The 26,218-nt window shown below is 38.3% G+C and overlaps 2 long non-coding RNA genes across 3 annotated transcripts; both read left to right on the top strand.

Moving 5' to 3' along the window:
* Window positions 1-20,339: 20,339 nt before the first annotated feature.
* On the top strand, window positions 20,340-21,552 carry LOC306997595. The gene is made up of 3 exons (XR_013797396.1): window positions 20,340-21,078; window positions 21,170-21,309; window positions 21,420-21,552. It is a non-coding gene; the product is annotated as an uncharacterized lncRNA (long non-coding RNA).
* An 864-nt stretch (window positions 21,553-22,416) lies between these two features.
* LOC306997596 lies at window positions 22,417-26,199 on the top strand. 2 transcript variants are annotated; one of them, XR_013797398.1, is made up of 6 exons: window positions 22,417-22,493; window positions 22,755-24,612; window positions 24,772-24,809; window positions 24,934-25,026; window positions 25,861-25,937; window positions 26,070-26,199. It is a non-coding gene; the product is annotated as an uncharacterized lncRNA (long non-coding RNA). The 2 variants fall into 2 exon arrangements; XR_013797397.1 differs by having other exon boundaries at window positions 22,755-24,809.
* The last annotated feature ends 19 nt before the right edge of the window (window positions 26,200-26,218 follow it).

Genomic DNA, 26,218 nt, shown 5'->3' on the forward strand with positions numbered 1-26,218 from the left:
CACTGTTTAGCCACGCGAAACTCAAAAGTCACGACACAAACAAATGCCACGTGCGCGTGCGTTTTACCAGAGTAAAACACAGCAAACAAACACAAAGTTTCCTAGCAACAAAGAACCGCGCTAAAATCGACTGAGAAAAGTAAACACTCACACACAGATGTCTTCTCTTGCTGTTCAACTGCTTCTTCTGTTATCTTGACGATTTGATGGTGTTTGCCCCATCTGAGGCAGTCGCTCTTCAACGCCTCGAAATGGTTCTCTTGCGGTTGACACATCACAATCTAAAGTTGGCTCCTAGGAAATGTTTTCTCTTGAGACGATCTGTGAAATTCCTTGGACACATTGTCTGTGAGGAAGGGATTAAGACTGATCCTGGTAAAGTTGAGGCCATTAACAATATCACAGCATCTGAGTTGATGGAATCTGATGGAAAAACCCCATGTCAAAAAAAGATCAGGTCCTTTCTTGGAATGGTTCTATATTATCAACATTTTATTGAAGGATGTTCAGCAAAAGCTAAGCCTCTATTCAAATTGACATCAGGTGCAGTCAAACAGACTCCTGTCATGAAAGGACGGAAACCAAGGAAGAAAGTCAGTTACCTCAAACTTTCCCCAGCTGATTGGACAACTGATTGTGAGGAAGCTTTGCACACCCTGAAACTAGAACTAACAAGAAATGTGACATTGGCTCATCCAGACTTTGACCAACATTTCATTCTGGCTGTAGATGCATCTTTTGACGGAGTAGGAGCTGTATTGTCGCAAGTTCTGCCTGGTGAAGAGATTGCCAGACCCGTAGCCTTTGCGAGTAGAACTCTGTCTCGCTCGCAAATGAACTATCCAGCTCACAGATTAGAGTTCTTTGCTTTAAAGTGGGCTATCTGTGAGAAGTTTAGCCATTGGCTGAGAGGACGGCACTTTACGGCATGGACCGATAATAATCCTCTGACATATATTCTGACTAAGCCACGGCTTGATGCATGTGAGCAGAGGTGGGTGGCAAAACTAGCTTCATACAGTTTTGATCTGAAGTATGTCCCGGGAACAAAAAATGTTGTTGCGGATGCTTTGAGTCGTGAGCCGTTTGTCCAGTCTTGTATAGGCCATCGTCTTATCACGGAACCTTACCTGTCTCTCTTGAAGGATGTCAGTGGTGTTGTTGACAATTCTGTCCAGGATGCTTTCAAATGCACAAGTAATCATCAAGTCGTGCAGAAGGGTGGCAAAGATTCTTGTGACCCAAAAAGTGATGGACTCTTGTCTCCAGGTTCTTCTGGGAGCGAAGAAGTTTCTGCGGTGTTGGCAGCACATTCTACTGGCGGCTTGAGTGAAGTACTGGGGACGGTGCCAGCCATCGCACCACCGCAACAGTTAAGCCCTCCGTTACAGCACAGTACCATTGTTCAGGAGCAGGAGTTGGATAGCACCTTGTGTCGGATTCGCTACTACATTGAGAGATGTCAGAGACCATCTAAGAAAGATCAAGCCAAGGAATCCAAAAGTGTGCGGAGATTGTTGAAACACCAAGATAAACTGGTCATCTGTGACGGTGTGCTGTATAAGGTGAAGAGAGATCCGAAGCTGAACAAGAAACTGTACCTGTTTGTTGTACCTGTTTCCTTAAAAGCACAAGTTCTTCAGGGAATCCATGATGCAGCAGGACATCAAGGTCGTAGTAGAACACTGTCATTAGCGAGACAACGATTCTTCTGGATTGGAATGAGGAAAGATGTTGATGATCATGTGATGAATTGTTGTCGCTGTGTGGTTGGTAAAACTTCAGAACCCAATGCTTGTGCTCCGTTAGCCAGTATCCACACATCAGAGCCACTTGAGCTGGTCTGCATCGACTTTTGGTCGGCAGAGCTCAGAGAAGGAAAGTCGGTGGACGTGTTGATCGTGACAGATCATTTTACAAAAATGGCCCATGCTTTTCCGTGCCAGAATCAGTCGGCCAAACAAGTTGCGAAAAGGCTCTGGAATGACTTCTTTTTAGTTTATGGATTTCCCAAGAGAATTCATTCTGACCAGGGGGCCAATTTCGAAAGCAAGCTAATCAAGGAACTGTTGACCATGGCGGGTGTGGACAAGTCACACACAACACCATACCACCCCATGGGTAATGGCATTGCTGAGAGGTTCAATAGGACTTTGGGTAGCATGATCAGGACGTTACCTCCTAAAGCGAAATCAAAATGGCCACAGATGCTGCAGCAACTTACCTTCTGTTACAACTGCACGGAACATGAGACAACGGGTTTTGCACCATTCTTTCTTATGTTTGGCAGAGTTCCTCGTCTCCCAATTGACGTCCTGTTTCAGAATGTGCTTTTCAATGAGGATGTGGTGGATTTCAAGGACTTTGTGTCCAAGTTGAAGAATGACTTGCGTGAAGCAGCACGTATAGCACAGGTGCACACTTTGAAAGAACAGGAACGACATGGCAGACTTTACAACAGAAAGGTGAAGGGATGTCCACTGGCTGTTGGTGATAGAGTGCTGGTTGCGAACAGAGGTGAGAGAGGCAGAAGAAAAGTTGCTGACAAATGGGAGTCGTCTCCATATGAAGTCATGGTTGTGTACCCTGATATCAATGTTTACAGAATCCAGTCAATCATTTCAGACAAAGTGAGGGTAGTCCATAGAAATTTCTTGTTGCCTGTGAACTTCCTACCAATTGCTGAGTCCCAGAACCAGGATCAACGGTGTGATGGCATGAATGAGGAATTGGCTCAAGGAGACGGAATTGACCATGATGACAGAACTGCAAACTGGATATTGAGTAGTCCTGATGGTGTTGAGAATGAGGGTCATACAAACCGTACAGACTTACCTGATGTTTTGGAATGTGTGTCAGAGATCCTGGATTCCATGAGTGTTGACGCTGGGAGCTTGAATGAAAGGAGTGATGTTACTGTGCAAAGTGATGTTGAAAGAAGTGATGGACATGTACATAGTTTTGTCGATTTACCTGAAGTGGTAGCTCAAGACTCTGATTCGACTCAAGGAGAACTGTTCGTGCATGAGGACACAGAGGAACCTGTGATGTGCACACAGCCAAGACCTGTTGATGCTGTAGTGACTCAAACTAGACTTGGCAGAGTCATTAAGCCTCCTAAAAGACTGCTTTATGAGATGAACACACAAAACATACACAGTTCAGACTCCACAGTGAGTTCTTTTGTTTATTTAGTTAAAAACATTTTCACATAAAGAGTGACATTTGATTTTATGCATAGCTGAGAATACATAAGAGAATATATCGATACAGAGATTTGAAGTCGAATTGGGAGTTAGTGTATAGTAAGAATTTGAGGTGTAACAGGCATCTCTTAGGTCTACTGTGGGATTGGGAATAGGCGCCTTCCTTATCTTTCTGTACTCCTTATGGGAGAATCAAGTGATTGACAGCTAATCATACTCCATGTGCATTTTATTCTTTTCTAGAATAAAGGGGCAATCTTTATTGATTGGAAGGATGAAGTTGTATTTCAGCACCCCGTTTTTTTTTCCCTTCTTCATTCCTTTTCTTTACTGTTGGTTTTTCTTGTTATGATATATTCCCATTGAGCAGGATTTAAGGGGGGTGTATGTGACGGGATAAATAATATAGGTCGAGAGTTCTTTAAATAAATCCTGCAATAATGGGATTGCGCTTCCTATTGGCTGCGCTAGTGGCGCTATAGGCCACTGTGTTCGAATGATCTGCAGCAGAGTTAAAGAGAACTGCTGTGGGTGAGTCGTTTCTGTGATAGCTCTGCACTAAAAGTTAAAAATATATAAATTCATCTCGAATGGTTGATAATTACTGGCGGGATTACTTATAATAGACACTGATTGATTTGTAAAGAGTGTTTTCTGTTCATATTTACGAGTATTTTGATCGTCTGTTTGGATGCATTCGACGATTGTGCTAACTGCGTCATTTTTCCATGTGCTTGCTAATGAGGTGAAATGTATTTTGAATAGGTGGAGCACTTTGAACAACATTACGATTCACCATCTCTCTTTTACTGCTCTGTGTGCAGGTAAATGTTTTATATAGTGTTTAATATTTCACTGTTCATGAAGTTGTATTTTTTTGTATTGTTAGGAAACATTTGGTACGAACTGTGTTTTATAACGTACGTAATTCATGGTTTTACTAAAAACACCATATGTTATTTCCACTGAATTCATGCAATTAAGAGTTATATTAAATGGATGATGTAAGCTGTGTAATCAGTGTTATACGATCACAAACCAAAAAGTTTAAGAAAGACAAGACAACATTGAATTGTTTACAAAATATGTAATTCTTTTGGAGAGATTATTACATTTCAGATTTGTTTTATTTTTGTTTACTGTTTTAAGTACAATATAATGTGAATGAGTAATGTTTACTGTGGTATTGAGTGTAGCAGAGTTAAAGAGAATTGCTGTGGGTGGAGCACTTTGAACAACATTACGATTCACCATCTCTTTTTTACTGCTCTGTGTGCAGGAAAATAAAGCCTGTTATCATCCACATTTCGTGTGTGTCTGAGTGCTAATGAAGGGTGAGACAAACCGGGTCGAGAGAGGAAACAAGACCCAAAGGTCACACACGCATCACTCCAATACATAAAGGAGGAGATGTACTAGATCTTAACAATTACAGACCCATATCTATTATATGTTCTATTGCTAAAGTGTTTGAAAAACTAATTTATAATCAACTCTCACATTTTCTTAGTGCAAACAATATATTATCACCATTTCAATCTGGCTTTAGATCTAACCACTCTACTTCTACTGCCCTTCTTAAATTCACCAATGATGTCTTCTCTGCTGCAGATAATGGTGAACTTACAGGAGCAATATTTATTGACTTGACTAAAGCCTTTGACCTTGTTGATCACTATCTTCTTTTAGACAAGCTCTATGCTACTGGCCTGTCTAAAAACGCAGTATTATGGTTTAGTGCATACCTCCATAATAGAAAACAATGTGTAATCATACATGGAAATAAATCTAATCTACTAACTCAGCAAAGAGGTGTGCCCCAGGGCTCAACTTTAGGACCACTCCTTTTTTCTATTTACGTTAACAACTTACCATCAATTCTTAATAACTGTTGTGCTCAACTTTATGCCGATGACACCGTCTTATATACATCTAAACATGATCTTCCACAAATTCAAGCGTGTCTTCAGTATGATTTTAAAATTTTACAGGATTGGCTTTTTCATAACAAATTATTGCTTAACAAAACTAAAACATATCTCATGATCTTTGGTACTAGACAAAAACTCAAATCTGAAACCAATTCTTGTATAATAACCTGTTATGACGGTACTCCTCTACCTCAAGTTGAAAAATTTAAATATCTTGGTCTATGGCTAGATTCTGAGCTTTCTTTCAAAATTCATATTGGTCATATCTTACGTAAAGTCAATTATGGAATTAATGTTTTATATCGATCTCGTAACTGACTCACTTATAGTGTTCGCAGGAAACTCGCCTCCCAACTTATACTTCCGATTTTTGACTATTGTGATGTTGTTTATCTAAACTCTGTAAAATCTGACCTTTCCCGTCTTAAAACAGCTTATAACAGACTGTGCAGATTTGTCCTTGGATGCCCTTTTCTCACGCATCATTGCACAATGTATAATGCCCTGAATTGGCCATCTTTAAATATAAGAAGACAAAGGCACTGGCTTCAACTAATATTCAAATGTATCCATTTCAATTACCCGTTTTATTTAAAACAGTATTTTGTTCCTATTACTTCAAATTATCATTTGAGGCACTCTGTTCAGCTTTATTTTTCTGTCCCCCGAGCCAAGAAGACAGTTGGCAAAAGAGCTTTTATGTTTAAAGCCACTTTAGACTGGAATAACTTACCTTCCGATATTAGATCCATCACTTCATTTGGGATGTTTAAGCATACCTTGTCTTCTTACTTTGTGATTGAGTGCTCTTGTAATGTATGATGCTGACTCAATGTGAATTTTGTTTATTTTTATTTTTTATTTAAATTAATTGAATTATTATTTTGTGATCCAAATACAAATACTAATACATATATATAGATACTTTATACATTCAATATTAAATATATTTCTGCTCATTTGATCGAGTGGTTGTAAAGTTCGATCTATTTCAGTTAATATTATTGTCTTTTTTTTTTTTTTTTTTTTTGTGTGTTGGTGGTTCTGTATGTATTTGTTTGTCTTGTATGTATAATTGTACTTTGGCCGTTTGTGATGGTTGTGATGTACTTTAGGACCCCCTTGAAAACGAGATGATGCATCTCAAGGGGTTTATCCTAATAAAATAAATTTGTACAGTATAGAAATACAGACATCCCAAGTCTCCCAGAAGTTCCGGGAGTCTCCCGCAAATTGATAGCGGCTCACTGATGCCCGCGAATTAGTTAAAATCTCCAGAATCTAGAGCGAGCGCGCCCGCGAGACAGAGACTGTGCTCCAAACTGTGTAGCGCGTGCACGGCAGAGAGGGAGAGAAAGCAAGAGACCGCGCTCGTGTGCCTCATGAAGCGCATGTAATATAAAATATATATAATATATAAAATATTTTAGGTTTTGTTATGTAACTGTTAGTAGTAATAAAAGTTTGATGATTATTCTATTGGTTTGTGATTTTTCATTTCAGATCCATTAAAAATTAAGAAATATAAATAAATGTATATTAAAGTTTTTAAAAGAAGCCATTTTCGGCTTCAATTTCGGTTTTCGGCCAAGTGCATCCTAAATTTTTGGTATCGGTTTCGGCCCAGAATTTTCATTCCGGTGCATCACTAATATATATATATATATATATATATATATATATATATATATAATTGGTTATTATTGGCTTTATTGGTTGTAAGTATCCTAAGATCCCCGTGGAAATTAACATTGAGTTGAGCAGTGGCTGACTGGCGGCTGGCAGTCTGATTCTGGCATGTCACGTGACCTGTCACTGGCTGGCTGGCAGCTGGCAATCTGATTCTGGCATATCACGTGCCGTGACCTGTCAGTGGCTGGCTAATTGTCTGGCAATCTGCCTTTAGCACGTTTCAGAAACCATTGATTTTTGGAAGTTTTTGTGTTACTCCCTCTCTATAGCTCATTTATCATGTTGATATGATTATGTTCTTTTGCATAATTGGCGTTTTAGAGAATTTTAGCCAAATTAAACCAGTCAAATGGCCGTGATGAGACTGGTTGCTTACAGAGGCTTTGCTGGGCGCTCAATCCAGTATAACGCTTTGCCTCTCACTCTCGCTGTAAGGAAATACATTGTTTTTTTTTTCATGAATGTAACCTCATGCATCTATTCTTTAGGTATGAGTTTAGAGGTTTAGAGAATTTTATCACAATTAAACCAGTCAAATGGGCGTGATCATACTTGTTGCTTACTGACGCTTTGCTGGACGCTTAATCCATCTATTTACAGAAAAGGCCTAACAGTGAGTGAATCTTTCTCTATTGTTCCCTAATGTTTAAACAATTTCACTAATTATATAGGCTAATTATATTCATTAACTATATTGTGAACTACATATATTTTTGATTAATGAATTGAACTACATATTTATATAAAATTGTTTGTAACGTCACGTGTGTGCCGGGATCTGACTGTTTGAGTCGCCTACCCACCCGACCCTACTAAACGGTGGGATCTTATGACGTAAGTATTGTGAGGTGTATGGCATGTTGCCACTTCAGTAAGCGGGATAAAAATAACTTAGCAAATAATTGACGTATGTTACGTAAACTATTGTAAACTTTATAGGAATCTGACAGTTTCGAATAAATACCCAGGCCAATTAAAATGGGATCTTACGAAGTGGGAGGTAAGTTTCGGCTATATTGTAGCATGTTGCCACTGCAAAAATAATGTATCGCACGCAGACTTCCAGAACTTTACAGACTACTTAATCATAAGAGATAACAATTATTATGACTTCATATTATGTATTCATATTATTGATGTCGTTTGTTTTAGATTGTTAGAAGTATGGAATGTATTTTTTGGTTTCGTAATTACTTTTGTTCAGTAGGTCTCTGAATTTACACCTGAAAATCCCCAATCATGTCAGGCAAGTAAAGTACATTTACATATTTTTTTCTCCTGACTGATGCAACCCAATTTTTTGCCCTATGACCTGAGCTCTGCGTTTCACTAAATAGAGGCCAAAAGTGTGTAAGGGTCGGGTTAGGTGCTTTAAAACATCTGCACAATGTAATGTTTACATATTAACATTAAGACAAAACATAACATAAGATTATACAATGATGGTGGCAGTTAAAATTGATTATTTTTTGTGCCTGTACTGGCACCAAAGGTTTCTCAATGAAAGCAAACGCCAATCTAAAAAAAGGTAACAATATAAGGTAAATGGTGCAATTGGGGTCAGTCACACAGATATATTGCAACATTATCATAAATAAATTTACTTTGCATGACACCCCTGGACACTATGTTTAAAAATAAATGTTCTGTACTGTAATAAGCACTTTATTTACACTTTAAATTGTTCAAATAAAGTTGTTTTATATCATGTAGCTGTATACTAAATTCTAAAGCTGTTTCAAATATGTATTTCTTTTTCAGAGAGGCAATTTGTGTTTGCCTCAGAGGATGAACTATATAACTCAGTGAAGACACTAAGGGCCCTATTTTAACAATCTGAAACGCAAGTATCAAACGCGAAACGCAAGTAACTTTGTGGGCGGATCCCCATTTTAGATTTGCGCCGGGCACAAGAGTCCTTTATCCCACCTGTATAATAGCAACAGCGCCCGACTGGGTTGGGTTGGTCTGAAGTAACTTCATTAGGTGTGGTTTGGGCGAGTAGTAGCAATTTTAATCTTTTATTTCTTATTTTGTTTTCTTAATGATAACAAATGAATGCCATGTGTTCTGTATTTTGAGCTTTATGTTGTAACGTTGATACAGCTGTGTGTGTGACACTGAGACAGAGGTGATGAGATCCCAGGCTAGGGAGGGGTTGAGGCAACCATGTGGGTTCCTCAGTTCCTGCCCTCTGGGGTGGGTGTTTAGAGAATGCTTTGATGAGAACAATAATAAAACTACCAGTAAAGCACCTATCTGGGTCTCACTCTGCCCGGCAAACTGGTCTGTGGGGTTGGGGGTTTCACCCTCGCCTGCAGCTGGCCTGTGTGGCTAGAATGGGAACTATTCTTGCAAGAATAAATATATATTTTTCTTTTAAATACAATTTGGATCTTGATGTCGCTTTTGCCTGGGAATGCTGTGTTTGTTAAATATTGTTTTTGCCACAACAATTGGTGTCAGAAGTGAGGATTCCTTGAAAGTGACCGCTGGCCCTGAAAAGCAGATGGAAGACTGATCATCCTAAAGCACCAGGCTTTAGTCTTACCTCGCCGAATTGAGAGAGAAGAGCCAAACTGCGTTCAGGGCCAGGAAGTAACTCCACTGGAATTATGGAAAAATAACCGTGGCAGTACATCTCAGGTAAAAAAAGACAATCAAAAAAATTTTGTTTTGTGGGGAGTAACTTTTGATATTACCGTGGGTGAACGATAGTGGCTGGAACTATCTCTTTGGTGCGGGCACAGAAGGTTTTCGAGGGGGAAATTGTAACCTGAGGAAGTCAAGTCAATTTTATGCCGAAAACTAGCTCGTAAGCATGGATGGAAGAGCCATACCGTGGACGGAAGAGCCAACAGAGCATATTTGCTACCCTTGCCGATTTGAGGTGACAAAATAGGATTTGTTGAAGACGTTTGACAAATTATTAGACGCGCGTCGAAGGAAAATCCAGGAGAGATAGGATCAGCCAATATGGGGTCACATAAGAGTAAGCTAAATCATTTTAACCCTTGTGCATTGTTCAAATTCCCATCCTTTCGTTATGTTCGTGGCTGAAAACAGCCACTACTTTAAACTGCTGTAAAAATTGATCAGATAAATATTTTTTTGCCATTTTTTTTGCATAAATCTATTAATCAACATCAGTCCTGTTCAAAACTACTAAATGTTTAAAAAAAAATCAAGATTTTAACTCTTTAATTGCCAAATTCATAAATTATGTCACTGATTTGGGAGGGGAAAAAACACAAAATTACTTATTTTCAATATAAAATGTGATTGTGGACTGGATTTTTTTTTACCTTTTATCACAGTCTTAGACATGTCAAAGATTAGAAACAACATTGGTTTTGATGCATTGTTAGTTTTTGTGCAGCATCAGATTTTAACTTTTTCTCCCTCATTTACTGTTCGTGGCTGTTTTTGCCCCATTGACTTCCATTATAACCACATTTTTTGATTTCAAAGCCATGACACCATAAAATCATGCATTTTTGATTGTTGGTGGTTTTCCCTGTTGGGAAGAGGTAAAATTTGTAATTTTTACTGTTGATAACCAGGTGGCACCATTAACCCTTTATATAGGCCTGTGCAAAAAAAAGCTTAGTTTCTGGCTTTTACATGGAGTCATATGGAGTATAATAGCATAATAAAGTGTGTGTGTGTGTGTGTGTGTGTGTGTGTGTGTGTGTGTGTGTGTGTGTGTGTGTGTGTGTGTGTGTGTGTGTGTGTGTGTGAGTGTGTGAGAGAGAACTCACCTTGATGCGTCTGAGAAAATCAAAATATGCACTACATGGAGTAAACAAAAACAAAGTAAGTGTATTTATGCATCTGCCTTTTGATAATGAGAAATGCAGACTAAACAAAAACTAAGCAAGTGGATTTGAACACTTGCATGCAAGCCTGCTGGTCATTTGATGGTGAGAAGAGCAGGCAACATGAGAAAGGGCTTGACTTGTAGTGAAGTTCTAGAGATGATCATGCAGCCTGACCCCTCCAGCGAGCGGCAGGATGTATCGTCTTCTCCCTCTGACACCACAGACTCAGGAGAGTCAGACCATTATTTGGATGTGGCACCCTCATCATCCTCTCTAGCTTCCACTGAAGGCGAGGAGGATTCGGAGGATCCTGGGTCTGGGTGGATTGGGAGAAACGGCGAAGTGTGGTTTTCCACCAACGCGGAGACAACTCCCTTTCTTCAGCCTGCCAGAGGCATGACTTCATGGCCGACGCGCTATGCCATCGCAAGGGTCCATAACATCGATTCTGTGTTCAATCTGTTTTTTACGGGCGCCGCACAATGAGAAACTGGACCGGGGTGGACTCCACAGATCTCCGTGCATACATGGGGCTACTGATTTTGGCCGGCGTCTACAGGTCCAGAGGGGAGTCCACACGTTGCCTGTGGGATGATCGCAGTGGTCGTGCGATTTTTAGAGCCACCATGTCCCTCTCAAGATTCAAGAAATCAGCAGAGCTCTGCGTTTTGGAGGTTGGTCATGCTGACAATGAGGTCAATCATCTCGTCGGCCATGGAGTCGACTCTGGCAGGCTGAAGAAAGGGAGTTGTCTCCGCGTTGGTGGAAAACCACACTTCGCCGTTTCTCCCAATCCACCCAGACCCAGAATCCTCCGAATCCTCCTCGCCTTCAGTGGAAGCTAGAGAGGATGATGAGGGTGCCACATCCAAATCAGGATCTGCCTCTCCTGAGTCTGTGGTGTCAGAGGGAGAAGACAATACATCCTGCCGCTCGCTGGAGGGGTCAGGCTGCATGATCATCTCTAGAACTTCACTGCAAGTCAAGCCCTTTCTCATGTTGCCTGCTCTTCTCACCATCAAATGACCAGCAGGCTTGCATGCAAGTGTTCAAATCCACTTGCTTAGTTTTTGTTTAGCCTGCATTTCTCATTATCAAAAGGCAGATGCATAAATACACTTACTTTGTTTTTGTTTACTCCATGTAGTTCTGAGAGCTGAGGTGCATATTTTGATTTTCTCAGACGCATCAAGGTGAGTTCTCTCTCACACACACACACTCTCACACACACACACCCACACACACACACACACACACACACACACACACACACACACACACACACACACACACACACACACACACACTTTATTATGCTATTATACTCCATATGACTCCATGTAAAAGCCAGAAACTAAGCTTTTTTTTGCAAAGGCCTATATAAAGGGTTAATGGTGCCACCTGGTTATCAACAGTAAAAATTTAAATTTTTACCTCTTCCCAACAGGGAAAACCACCAACAATCAAAAATGCATGATTATATGGTGTCATGGCTTTGCAATCAAAAAATGTGGTTATAATGGAAGTCAATGGGGCAAAAACAGCCACGAACAGTAAATGAGGGAGAAAAAGTTAAAATCTGATGCTGCACAAAAACTAACAATGCATCAAAACCAATGTTGTTTCTAATCTTTGACATGTCTAAGACTGTGATAAAAGGTAAAAAAAAATCCAGTCCACAATCACATTTTATATTGAAAATAAGTAATTTTGTGTTTTGTCCCCTCCCAAATCAGTGTCATAATTTATGAATTTGGCAATTAAAGAGTTAAAATCTTGATTTTTTAAAAAACATTTAGTAGTTTTGAACAGGACTGATGTTGATTAATAGATTTATGCAAAAAAAATGGCAAAAAAATATTTATCTGATCAATTTTTACAGCAGTTTAAAGTAGTGGCTGTTTTCAGCCACGAACATAACGAAAGGGTAGTGAATTTGCCCAGAGTGTACTGTTAAGTTTTTGAAAATTTTCAAAGCATTTTCCTAAAATACGTGTAAAAATAAGCTTTGTCACCAAAAATCATTCCATTTGCTGAAACACGGAAAAAGTTATGGCCAAAATAAGACTCAAAAATACCCCATAGTGGCTGAAAACAGCCCCAACAGCACATAAGGGTTAATACACCGGTTGTTTTGTTGTTTTGTTTTGTTTTGTAAAAAAAAAAAGAATTATGGCCAGATATGCATGCAAGAAATTGGGAAACGGATAATTGTAACAAAAGGGTTTTTGTGATCGTGTTCAGCGTGTGTGTAAAACTGTGAACAGACAGAATTGTTGAACTGAAGAAGCAGGTAGAATAAAAGAAGAATTGTTGAATTGAAAGAGAAGGAACTGGAATGTAGCGAAAGATAGAATGTTTGATGGAAATTACAAAACAGTGAATTGTTGGATTGAGATATGAGTAATATGATATTCTGGTTTCTGTAAATCAGATAAGTGGAACTGAGATGTGTGTGTGGATTGTAAGCAAACAATGTTGCTTGAACTGGTTAGATGAAGCAGAGCGAAAAGAAAGTCAAATTGAGTTGAAATGGTCTGAAAAGTGAGTTTTTAGATAAAAATAAGGCATTGAGTATGATTAACAGGGATTAACATGATATAAAGATAAGGAATGTTTCATTAAGCAGAATGGGAAAAGTCTATATGTCAGTGTTAATTATTGTATGAATGTGCTTTATTGTATTAATGTTATGAAAACAATGGTATTGAAGAATAGATTGCCATATTTTTATAACAAGAGTTGAATGTGCAAGCGGCTATGATATCTGTCTGTGTAATTTAGGGACTGAGATATGAATGATATTGTGATTTTTTTGAAACAGTAGAGATAAGTGGGACTGAGGAATAAGCTTTCAAACCAGTGTTAATGAAATTGAGACAGAAGAGAGCAAATGCTGTAAACAGCTCTAGCTCTCACTTTAAAGAGATTTGCAAATAATACTTTTGTAAAAGTTTGATTCTGATTGAAAAGAAACAATAAACATAGATTGGCTACAAACAAAGAAAGTGCCAAAATGAAAAATTCTGTGTTAATATGGGTTTGAAAAATAGATTAATGTCCTATGATGTGGCTATTGTAATTCAATTTGCAACTGAGATTGCATTAGTAGCTCTGTTTGCATTAGTGAATGGGGGGTGCATTCGGACGCTGATAGTGACCGAACAGTATGAAACTCAAACAGTAAAACAAATGGTCAGAAAGAGCCTTTGAACTCTTTAGTGTGGTTAACTTGTATAGAAAAGACCATTGTCTTTAAGAAAGACAGAGGGGTTATTTAGCCTTTGAACTCAAGGGTCATGAAGACAGTAAAGCTCAAGCTCCCCTGGGGGATTTAGAAGGTCCTTTTGTGTAAAAACAGCTTGATCTGGTCATACAGGGGTGACGGGAAATTACCGAGATCTGAAGAAGGTTAAATGGGTTGGAAAAGGTTTTAGATGATCATAATTGCAGATTGGAAAACTCCTAGAAGAGAAAATATGGAAGTCAGATATTATTCTATGGTAATTGAGAAACTGACAACTAAAATTTAGATGAAATTGAAAGGTTATTGAGACTCAGTAATAATTATTTGTTTTCTAAAGATCAAATAGGTTAAGCAGAAGCAGTGTTGAGGGAGTAACAGTTGCTAAATGTAAAATGCGTAAAAAAGGCATTTGATTAAACAAAAGCTTGTTAGTGTTGACCATGAAAGAACTACAAGCTGATGTGTTAATTTTAAAAGATAAGCTTGTTCGTGTTGACTATGAAAGAACTAGAAGCTGATGTGTTAATTTTAAAAGATAAGCTTGTGATTTGGCTGAAACAGTTCAGTACAACAGACACTCATTCTGAGTAGGAATTTATAATGTCTAAATTCCCTGTATGGGCAAAAGGAAACTATCAAAATTATGCTTGAATTGAAAATGCATTTAATTTATGGAAAAGATAACTTAAGCTAGGCTAGAGTTAACAAGATGGTAGATGAAGTCTGAAGTTAGAAGTTAGAAAGTTTGGGAAAGTGCAAAAGTGCCAATCCTGAATACCTCAAGAGTCTCTCTTCTCATTCGAATGTCAGCTAAAAACTGTTATCCGAGCCTGTGTCGTAAATGAGTAAATGATAATGAGCTATTTATAGTAAAGCACAGTGTTTCAGTTGAAAATCATAGACACAGAGATGTTAAAAGAAATAATGTTACAGGATCTTATACAATTAAAGGCAAATTGTAAATGTTTAAAAGTAAAACTGAATGACTTTAAAGAAGTCTCTAAAATAATACAGTTTTTGACTTGTTTATTTTAGAACCAGTGATTTCTTTGTCTGACTTTTGTATGACTTACTTCTCCGGTTTCAGAAGTAACTGTGCACTGAATGTACGGTTGTGATCTAAACTTCTAAGCAGCTAGGTTGCTGCTATTAAGATGGTTAATGGATTTAAGTGATTAAATACTGTTATTATTAACCTGTCTCCATGTGTGAACACTATTAGGCTCTGATGACTCTTGAGTGTGCCTTTCCTAAAGCTCCAGAAGATTGAAGAAAACGAACAAAGATTGTGTGATGGGAAAGAGCGGGTACCAGTGTGTACGAGTGGCTTACCCAGCGACGAGTTCGATCTTCCTGGCCAGGGGACGACTTAACACAGGGAGGCTCACGCCATAACACTGGGCATCTCCTGATTGGAGGTGTTTTATGTGAGAAAGGTATGAGAGTTGAGCGCTGATTACTGGAGGCCACCGGGGTCAGCAGAGCACTGAGAGGGGAGATGAGCTGTGAGGAGTTACGGCAGTCTGACCCAGAGAAAGTGCAGTTCCTCTATATATATCACTCACCAGAAAAAACGCATTCACTGTATGGCTTGTTTTCAATTGGGACAAGTGTCTGCAACTATGCCAGGGGAAAACACCCTGATGAAGTTTTATAGATAAAGAGCTGATGGGAAGGTGCTTTCAAGAGCCAGCTGAGACCATGATGTGATTGTCATTATTTGTTGTGGAGACAGTAACAAAACTTATTAGTTTATATGGTTGCCTTATGGGCAAGAAGAATTATAGAAGTGTTGATTTTGAACTAGTGTCTATAAGATAGTTTTAACTCCTGAAGGTCGTTAGTACATGGTGGTGGCTAAAGATGAAGACAGATTTTGTAGATTCAAGGAAAAGAAGATTGAGTAACAAGGGAACTAATACATAAAATAAGTTATTGTATTGAATTTATTGTTACATTTTGTCCAAATTATAGTCTTAGAAGGCTGTTGAAAAGAGAAAGAGAGAGACTGGTTGAGCAGAGGGGGATGGTAATTATGTCTTTCTTTCTGATATCGGTCAGCTAAAGAAAGCTGAAGCAAAGTAACGATAATGAACAAAATCAACACAGCTGACTTTTGTAAAATCTAATGAATAATGAACAGACAAGTTTTGAAAATGGTTAAGAGGCCATGTAAAATTAGGTAAAAGCTACAGGAAAATGTAAGTTTTAAAATCTGATTTAAATGTAAATCTTTTTAGAGAAAAGATATGAATAAGAAATATCAGCAATTCATAGTCCGATGTGTGTATGTGTGTGTTTGATGATGACTGCAGTTTATGTCTTGATAAGTGTGAGTTTAGGTATTAGGTAGTGGAAGCTATATTCATAGTCTGAATAGTGTGCATAGATGTGTCATTAATGCTTTATCAGTACAGATGGGTGAAGGCGAATGACAAGTTTGAGAGAAGTTGATAATTCGGAATCGATTTGGTCATCAAGCTCTGTCTGGTAATAATTACTTTTGTCATTTATGATATACAGTAGATTTGAATGAATTTCTAGATCAGTTTAAGTTCTGATGGAAGTTGGAATTGTGGAGTTGTAGATCGGCATCCATCATGGATTGAAATAAAATAAGTTATAGATTTGACGGCAACAATACAGTAAAAAATTGGCTAGATCAATATCAAATTATCGAGAGAGCCTTTAACATTTGTGTGAACAAAGGGCGAGAATGTTGTTCGACTGACAAAAGAAAGTCTGTAAAGAAAGACCTGACCTGATAGAAACAATTGATGACTTTAAGAAATGTTTGTAGATGACTGAGAATTGAGATTGAGTTTAGAGACAAACAACAGACCTGAAAAGCAGGATACGCAGTGAGAGTGAGGACCGTTTGCATTTCAAGTACTTTGATAAGAAGATGAGATTGTGGCTTAGAGTGAAGAATGTAACATTTTGTTTAAGAGGCAGTGAAAGATGTCTGCAGGACAGTGTTTAGTTTAGTGAATCCAAACACAATTATGTTAAATTGATGCACAAGTAAAATGGTGCATAAAAATGGGGGATGGTTTGGGATTTGCTGAAAGATCGCACAGGTGGAACAATAAATAAATAAAGAGAACACTGGGTTTAATTGAGTAAAACCCTGCAAGAAGTCATCCTTCTCCCTAACAAAAGTGTTGTCTGTAAAGTGTGCTAATAACAAGAAATGTTTCAACAGGAAACGCCGGAGCAGATGCGGCAGCACAAAAAAAAAAAAAAAATTAACTATTTGACATTTGTTTTTTCTTTTCAGAGGATGCAGACGTGCCAGTAAAATAATGGCTATGGATGAATTTGACAAAATATCCTGGCCTGGGTTATTTTTGTGGCAGAAAGAAAGGTGCCACACATGCGCAGCGCATAACTTAAACATTTTTCATTTGCAGGATGTCAGGATGGATTGCATCAAACAGACCTGATTCTGTTCCAAATGTATAAATGTTGTTTTGTTAACATGAGCAAAGTGGGTTGAGTGTGTTTCAGGGGAAAAGGACTATGGCCACATTTACACATAGCCGGGTATTTAGAGAAACGAATATTTCTCCCCCTCCGTTTTCAATAATAACATCGTGCACACAACCCGCATAAATACGCAGTCGAGCGCCTTTATAACTATGCTAAACCTATGGGCGGCAGTGTAAGGAGAAGGATAAAGCCATGCAAGCCAATCAGAATCCTCAGAATCGACAAGAGAGAACCTAAAACCCCGTTTCTCCCAGTTGACACGACAACATATAACCGGCGTTTTCAGAAATCTCCACTTTGGCCGGAGTTTTTAGAAATGATCGTTTTCTGGGATAAAAACGGCGTTTTCGTGTAAATGACAGGCCAAAACGCAGAGAAATATCTGCGTTTTCCCATCGTGTAAACGGGGCCTATGAGTGCAAGAAATTATCTGGTGATAATGTTTCAGGTTGATGATTCCACAGGTCGAATCAAGAGCGACGACCGACTACACAAGCAGTCACTAACAAAAACACTTTAAGGTTTCCATTCACAGGTGAAAGCAGCCAGGAAATGGTTCAGTCCTAAAACAAGGTTGGAGATTGTGACACCTGTGTCAAAGCATCTTACCTTAAACTACACCAACCAATATCAGCAAACACACATGCCAACGCGAAGAATAAAGTGAGGGATCAAAGGCTTGTGCTAGTAACAGCCTCCCTTACCTAGGAGGGAAAAGACCATTGCAACGGCGAGCAAAACGTCAAAAATGGTGAAGATGGAACGTCCAACACACCTGGAGAAAGTTGATTCGACCAACTAATGGTTTAACAGAAGAATCTGTTTTTGTGATGATTTTATTTGATTGAATCAAACTAAGTATTGATTTGATTGGTGCAAATGTAGAAAAGCAAAAAGATTGTGCCGTAAAGGAAATATTAGAGTTAATTTTGAACAACTACATTGGTTAGAAGGATGAACAAAATTATGCAGACGATTCGAGTAGCGGAAGTTACAGTGAAATGTATTAATTGAGTTAAGGTATGTTTTTGTTTTGTTTTGTTTTTCTTTGTTTTATTTTCTTTTTCTTTCTGAGGACGATAAAATTCTGAGGAAGGGTTGAAAGCAGGACAGGATTTGAAATGTGGGGTTGTGTTATAATTTTTATTCTTTTGTATGTTTATTCAAATCAACCAGGGGTGTTGAATTGATATGGTTTTCATACTATGACAATCTATACAATTTCTTGTTTATACTGGAGTGAACGCGGGTCCGATTTTATCAGGAATGCGGTGACAGTGCTTATCCATTTAGCCCTGGTTCAGTTAAAATATTTACTTGCTTGTTCCTTCAACCAGATTCAAGTGATCAGTTATACGGAAAATTGAAATGAAAGGTATAAATGTGATGAAATGACTTAAAATTGTTGCGTTTATTTAGTTATCAGAGAATGAAAAACAGGGAGAATTGTAGTGGCAATTTTAATCTTTTATTTCTTATTTTGTTTTCTTAATGATAACAAATGAATGCCATGTGTTCTGTATTTTGAGCTTTATGTTGTAACGTTGATACAGCTGTGTGTGTGACACTGAGACAGAGGTGATGAGACCCCAGGCTAGGGAGGGGTTGAGGCAACCATGTGGGTTCCTCAGTTCCTGCCCTCTGGGGTGGGTGTTTAGAGAATGCTTTGATGAGAACAATAATAAAACTACCAGTAAAGCACCTATCTGGGTCTCACTCTGCCCTGCAAACTGGTCTGTGGGGTTGGGGGTTTCACCCTCACCTGCAGCTGGCCTGTGTGGCTAGAATGGGAACTATTCTTGCAAGAATAAATATATATTTTTCTTTTAAATACAATTTGGATCTTGACGTCGCTTTTGCCTGGGAATGCTGTGTTTGTTAAATATTGTTTTTGCCACAACAGGCGTAACGTTAAATAAACCAATCAGAGCGTTCTCTCACATTCCCTTTAAGAGCAGACACGCTTATTCCATGGCGGATTGCTATTATAACGGCGGATTTGCCAGCGCACGCCAGGAGCGGTTCACAGCCGAGGAGACCGACGTTCTCGTCAGGGCCGTAAAAGACAATGTATGAGGATGATAGGAGAAACCCACACAAATAAGCTTCGGTTAAACAGGCGTATATAATAATTTGGGTAAATGTGTAAGCTAGATTTATGCCTATTTTTTCACATCTTCATGGACACAACAATGATTTCCCTCGTGTGTTAATATTTTTCCTTGTAATACTGTATGATTTGCAAAAATGAAAACTGCTTCGTCTGTTTAGATGAGAGAATCAAAGTGTATGCGCGTTGTTCACACACTACATAATGGCCAAGCATGCGCCCTTAAAATAGCATATGACTAACGCGCAACGCGCCACTGTCTTTAGACTAGGTTTTTCCTGGTCAGTGGCGGAATTGTTTTTTGAAACTCCAAAATAGCACCAGGGAGCGTTTGCGCCGCAACATGCCTCCTCTTTTCCGGAATCACTGGCATTGCCAAACATGTACAAATACTGTAGGGAGAGCAGGGGATTTCAAAGCTCATCTGAAAAACCATGGTTTGTGTTATTTTTTACTATGACCTACTATGTCATTTTGTATGTGCAGCTGTATTCATTATACAAAAATATGAATCAATCATAATTGCATAGAACTGGCAGTAATAATAATAAAAAATTCCCTGTATTCATAGGTTATGAAGTGACAGAAAAATCTTCAGGTTTGACGATTTCTTTGTAACATCAGTTCAGTTGCTTTGTTTTAAACTTGTTCCATTTTGGAATTTACATCTTTTTTGTTCTTTATTTCTTAGTGGCCCAACAACCCACCCATGAGCAAAACGATTATTTTTCCGAGGACAGACTTTCAGAGGAGCAAGCTAATACACAAATGCAACAAGATCCCCATGTAGTTTTGCAGACAGAATCACAAAAGACTCGTTTCCAATGTCATAAATTCGGAGCTGACTTCTCCAACACATCTAATCTGAAGAAGCATGAATGCCACCACCTTCGAAGAACTATCTCTGCACAACTCTACATTCCTCCACGAACTCTGCATCTTTGGAGCAAATGTTAGACAAAGGACTAATCTCAAAGTCAAGAGCCCTGAATGTAAGGACTTACATTTGAAGGCCAGTGAAGAGGAAGTTGATTGTGACTTCCATATTTTTTGGGGGGGAATATGGCCTGTCATAGACTTACATTTACTTTTCAGTATTTACTAACCTCAAAGACAACTGGTGTCAGCTTGGGCGAACCATTGTGACTTTTGACACAATGTCTGAAAGATGGCACTGTCAATGCGGGGGCAGTAAACACAGACTAAGTTGTGTCCACAGACACGTATGCATGTGTTAGGTATTCCAGGAGCGTCCATTATTACTGAGAGATCATTCAAATGCAAATCCTGAAGAAATAGAGGACCTTGAGGAGAAAGAACTAGAGAGGGATGATGAATCACAACCATCAAAGGAGACAGCATCAGCAGTGATTAAAATGACTGACTACTTTTTTAGTTGCAAGCGAATTCCGGAAAATCTTCCACAAGACTTAATTTTAAAGGAAATGACGATACCTGAAAGCTTTGTGCCTAAAGAGACACAATGCCCTTACTGCCCCGGACCATATGCCTGACCTCGGTGAAGCAATCCTGAAGACAAAGCACGCTACCATTTATGCTTTGTTTTCTGTGCACAGAGGTATTTCTCATGCTTTGTTTGTTGTAGTGAAAACATGTTGTTGTTGTATATAATTATATACATTTTATTTATTTATGTATTTTTTGTTTAGGTGTTGCAGTGTACATCAAGAAATGCCCTGTTTGTGGATCCCCAGTCAGATTCCAAGAATATGATTCTGGATTTCACAATTTCAATAACAAAGTGTTCCTCACAATCTCTTTGTGCTCACTTTTGACAACAGGTCTTTCTGTAAGTCTACAAAAATCAGTGAATTTTAGGCAACAGGATTTAATATTTACCTGAACATTATCTTACATATTGGCTCAATTACAATGTAAATTTGTCTTTGCCTGCAACAGAACCACATTGCGGTCGGATGTTTTTTTGCGTACATTGGGGGAACACAGTAAAGTGTACATTCCACACAACACAATAAGGAAAGTTTTTTACCATTTCTTTGCTTTGAGGAGCTACACCTACAATCACTTATGTTACCGCTGTGGCCACCATCCTCCTATTTTGATTGCTGACGCCAACTGGAAAGTGGCCTTTGACTAACCAGGTAGGAATTCAGTGTACCCGTTAATGAAAAAGCTGCTTTACCTTCAAAAATGGGCAACAAGTTTCCACTGTCTGCTCTTAAAATACTTACTCTTTCTGTGTAGTGCATCTCATGAGACGACCAGACCTGACGAACACCACTTCACAGGACACACAGGTGAACGTTTCAGCTAGATGGGAAAACCTTGAGAAAGAGATAATTGCAACAGGACTTTGTGATGGTAAGCTGTTTAATATACTTCTTAAACATTATGCCTACTTTAGATTTGATTTACAACCAACCTTCCTTCCTTCCCTCCATCCCATTCGTCCTTCCTTTGCTCCCTATTTACTCACCCACTCACTCACTCCCTCCCTCCCTTCCTCCCTCTCTCAGGGTCATCTCAAAACCCATTTTCTTGCTCCGACATATTCTGCCTTTACACCATGGATTGGACAATACTCCAGAATATCTGATGTCATACCAAAGACTGAGATTTTGAAAGGCCTCTCCCAGAAAGAGAGCTTGTGGACAAAGAGGACAGATGAGGAATTTGATGAGGACATAATTTAGCAAGTATTGGAGATCAAAGGGGTAATGCAATTTGATGATGGTTGATGCTGATTCTATTTAGGTTTAATGTATGAATCACTTTCAGCAGAAATAACACTTTGGAGTCAATTTGTCATTTGCCCAAATTACTTATTTTTTTACCATATGCATGTTTTTCCCCATCATTATTAGCCTCGAAGAGAAGATCTTAAAATGGCATGCAATGCTCTAGGCATTTCAGCAAGTGGATCACAGTCTGACCTCATTAATAGGCTTGAAGAACTTCTATTGTACAAGGATATATATCCAAAAATGTCTGTGAAGCTTCACAAAACAGGAGGTAAGATTACAATTACAAGCATGGTACAGAATGGACAATATTTTTTTTTAATACATCTGGAAATTAAAAACACGGACATTAAGGGAAGCAGGAAGAAAAAAAAATGTAAATGCAGCAGTTTAATAAAAGAAAAAAAACCTATTATACTAGCATACTAAAAGTCCCACAGAAGACAAAAGCACGAATGTTACCTCCATTTATCATAACCATTTTGCCCTGATTAATAATGATTCAGACCTTATTTCTATTTTTTTCCCACAGGAGGGGTACTGCATCTTGGGTGCACCCATGGTGTGGTGTACTATCATTCACCCCTGTGGTTGTCAAGTTATCAGGGTTTCTTTGCCTCAATGTCTGCCCAAACTTGAAAAAGCTTCAATCAACTTCTGAGGGTGCATGGAATAACTCAAAACATCTGATTCTTCATCATCGAAGCAATTTATTGGAAATCTCTCAACAATGACTTGATCTTCTTATACTTGTTTCAATGATCATTTCAGATGGTTAGCTTAATAATACAGAACTAAATAAATATAAATATATGAGACACTACACACAGTATTGAGAGCTATGTACATTCAATGATATCAAAGTACAAACAACATTGTTAACATATTCACAGTTTACATAGCAATGTAAAATCAAATGTACAGTGCACATGTCCAGTTAGCATGTTAGATGCTACAATTGATAGCATCAACAAACACCTTCCAAAAATACACATCTGTAGTCACTAAATAAATTAATCTTTGTCCTACCAGTAGCATCTCAAAGTTGATGAACACATTGTGACCTTTCCCAGCAGTCTTTGAACAAACTCACATCCACTGCTCTCAAAGATCTCTTTGCCTGCTGGTAATCACACACACTGGATATATGTGCCATGTGCAGTTTCAATGGCCAATCAGCTTCCTTGTTTCTTTCAGGTTGCACTATTTGCTCACAACCAATAAGCTGCACTCATCTTGATCTCAAATCTCTTTACTTAATGATGAATATATACATTTTTTCTTTTCCTTTCTTCCTCTTCAAATTTAGCTTAACAGTGGTGGCAGGAATCTGCTCAAGACCATGGAGATGGTCTCCTGAGTTTCAAATGTCCACCCACCGTCTTCATCTCTGATATAGCTGGATGTGTTGCCAGACATGTCAACAATAGGACCCAACAAAGGTTTTTCCAACCACATTATGGCAGGCTTTGTGCTCCAACAGCAGAAAACATTTCTGCTACATTGGAAAAAAAACTTACAGTGCAGAAGGAATGGGTGAATACCCTTCAAAGCTCTATGGGGCCAAATATACATGAAGACCAGACAATTGACAGATTCACCAGCCCTCACCCTCTGACTGGAACTAGTGAACGGTACTCCCTCTATGACCGTTTTCATGAGAAAAACCAAAAAAGGCCTGAAGAGAGACTGAGGAGCATACAACTGTTGCCAGATCTAGCATGTATTGTTAATTCATCTTCAGCAGAGCAAATAAACAAAGATCTGTCAACCAGCAGAAATTTCCTCTGCCAATTGAAGGACATTCATTACATGTTCGCCTTGCGGCTCTGTTTTCATCTGCACAACCAGAGGATCAATAATAACTTCTTGCAGGACAGAGGACATTCAAAAAATGTCCCCAAAAGATGTGCACCTAGGGAGACATGGACACCTATTAATAGGTGTGGATGAGGAAACAGACAAAGGTAATATTGTTCATGAAATAAAAGGTCATGTAGTACTACAAATGTTATTAACATACACTTTTCATTTTATCAAATTTTATCAGACAAAGTCGAGGAAGATATGGAGAGTTTCACTGTGTCATTGTTTCATATACTGTAAGTGAACAAAATACGGTACAGACTGGCTTTTTGTATGTTTAACTTAAAAATAAAAAATGTACAACTACAACTATAGTATTTTCTGCTTAATTTACATGCAATTAATGGGTTCTGTTTTGTAACTACAGGACAAGCTGAAACAACATTGCCTGGAGGAGAGAGAGACAAACAATCCACAGATTTTCAGCATATACAACACTGTATATTGCAGACTTGAGAAGTGTTTGCCCATCTTCCCTTTTAGAGGAAAACCCAAACAAGAACATGCCTTGGTTAAATGATAATGTAAGTGTGTTAACAATGTTCTTATGTTTGCTTTACAATGATTTATTAGGAACTCAGTACATGACTCTGCACACGGTTCATATAATATAACTAAACTCACATTCACAGTGTACTCATCACATTATTTTGTATATTAAAGTGTGTGTCATTTATTTAAAGGCTGTCGTCTTGCTCAAATTGCAGCAGAAACTCAGAATGTAAGTAACTGAATATTCAATGGTCTTTGCAGATATGCAATTGTCTCATGAGATTTGTAATATTGCTATGTGAATGTTAAAAACATGGTATACTGTAATTAATTTCAGTTCACTTCATGCGCAGGTTGTTGCCTTATACACAGATGTGTACATTCTGTGGTACAGAGAGTGGACAAAAAACAAAGCCATTTCAAGGTCACATGTGCAAGATCTTCAGGTATACTTGAGTAATTGTATAACAATAGAGGGTTTTCACATATAAATGTATGTATATATGTATGTATGTATGTATGTATATATGAAGACTTCAATTGCAAAAGCCTCTAAGTGCCATCTGAAATTTTCTTCTAAAATGAGCATTTTTATCAACCTCTTATATTTAAGTTCAGTAATTTCACTTTAATGACAATTAATAGGTAATTTTCATTGCAATTAAAGTGAAATAACTGAACATAAACATACAAGCTTGATAAAAATTTCAGATGGCACTTAGAGGCTTTTGCATCTGAAGTCTTTGTGTGTGTGTGTGTGTGTGTGTGTGTGGCTTGGTTTATTATACATTGTGGGAACCGAATGTCCCCACAAGGATAGTAAAACCTGAGATCACCTCCATTGTGGGGACCAGCCAGCGGTCCCCATGAGGGGAATGGGTTAATAAACATACTAAATTATATATTTTTGAAAATGTAAAAATGCAGAATGTCTCCTGTGATGGGTAGGTTTAGGGATAGGGGCAGTGTAAGGGGATAGAATATACAGTTTGTACAGTATAAAAACCATTACGCCTATGGAATGTCCTCACAAGGATAGAAATGAAAAAGTGTGTGTGTGTGTGTGTGTGTGTGTGTGTGTGTGTGTGTGTGTGTGTGTGTGATTTTCACTGTAGAATGCTCAAAAAATCCTACTCCCAAGAATCGTTGGTGGTAACAATCCAGAACGGGGAAACCACTTTATACTCTGGGTAAGGTTTGCAAGAAACTGAGTTGTGCTGTAACATTGAATTGATTGATTAACATTGCTAACTGTAACTTTTCATATGATTTTTTCACAGGTTTTCAGATAAGTGCGTATTTATGATTCAATGATGATCTACAATTCCATTGAAAAAAATGACATGGAGATTCTGAGGTAATTCATTTATCATCTTTACCAGTGTATTATAAAAACATGAATTCGTTTAAAAACATTATATTAATAATATATAGAAGATGTGAAAGATGCATGACATGAGAGCTCTGTTTTAATCTAAAATCTGTAAAGAGAGGCTTTCCAAAAACATGGGTCACTGGATGGCTGGACTGTTTGCAATCCAGAACAGTGGATGCAGGAGATGGTGTGAACTGTGGGCTATTTGTTTGCACAAACATGTTGAAAAATATGACAACTGAAGTAAGACAAACAGGAATTAA

Source organism: Phoxinus phoxinus (assembly GCF_949152265.1).
Source record: "Phoxinus phoxinus genome assembly, chromosome: 4".
Lineage (NCBI taxonomy): Eukaryota > Metazoa > Chordata > Actinopteri > Cypriniformes > Leuciscidae > Phoxinus > Phoxinus phoxinus.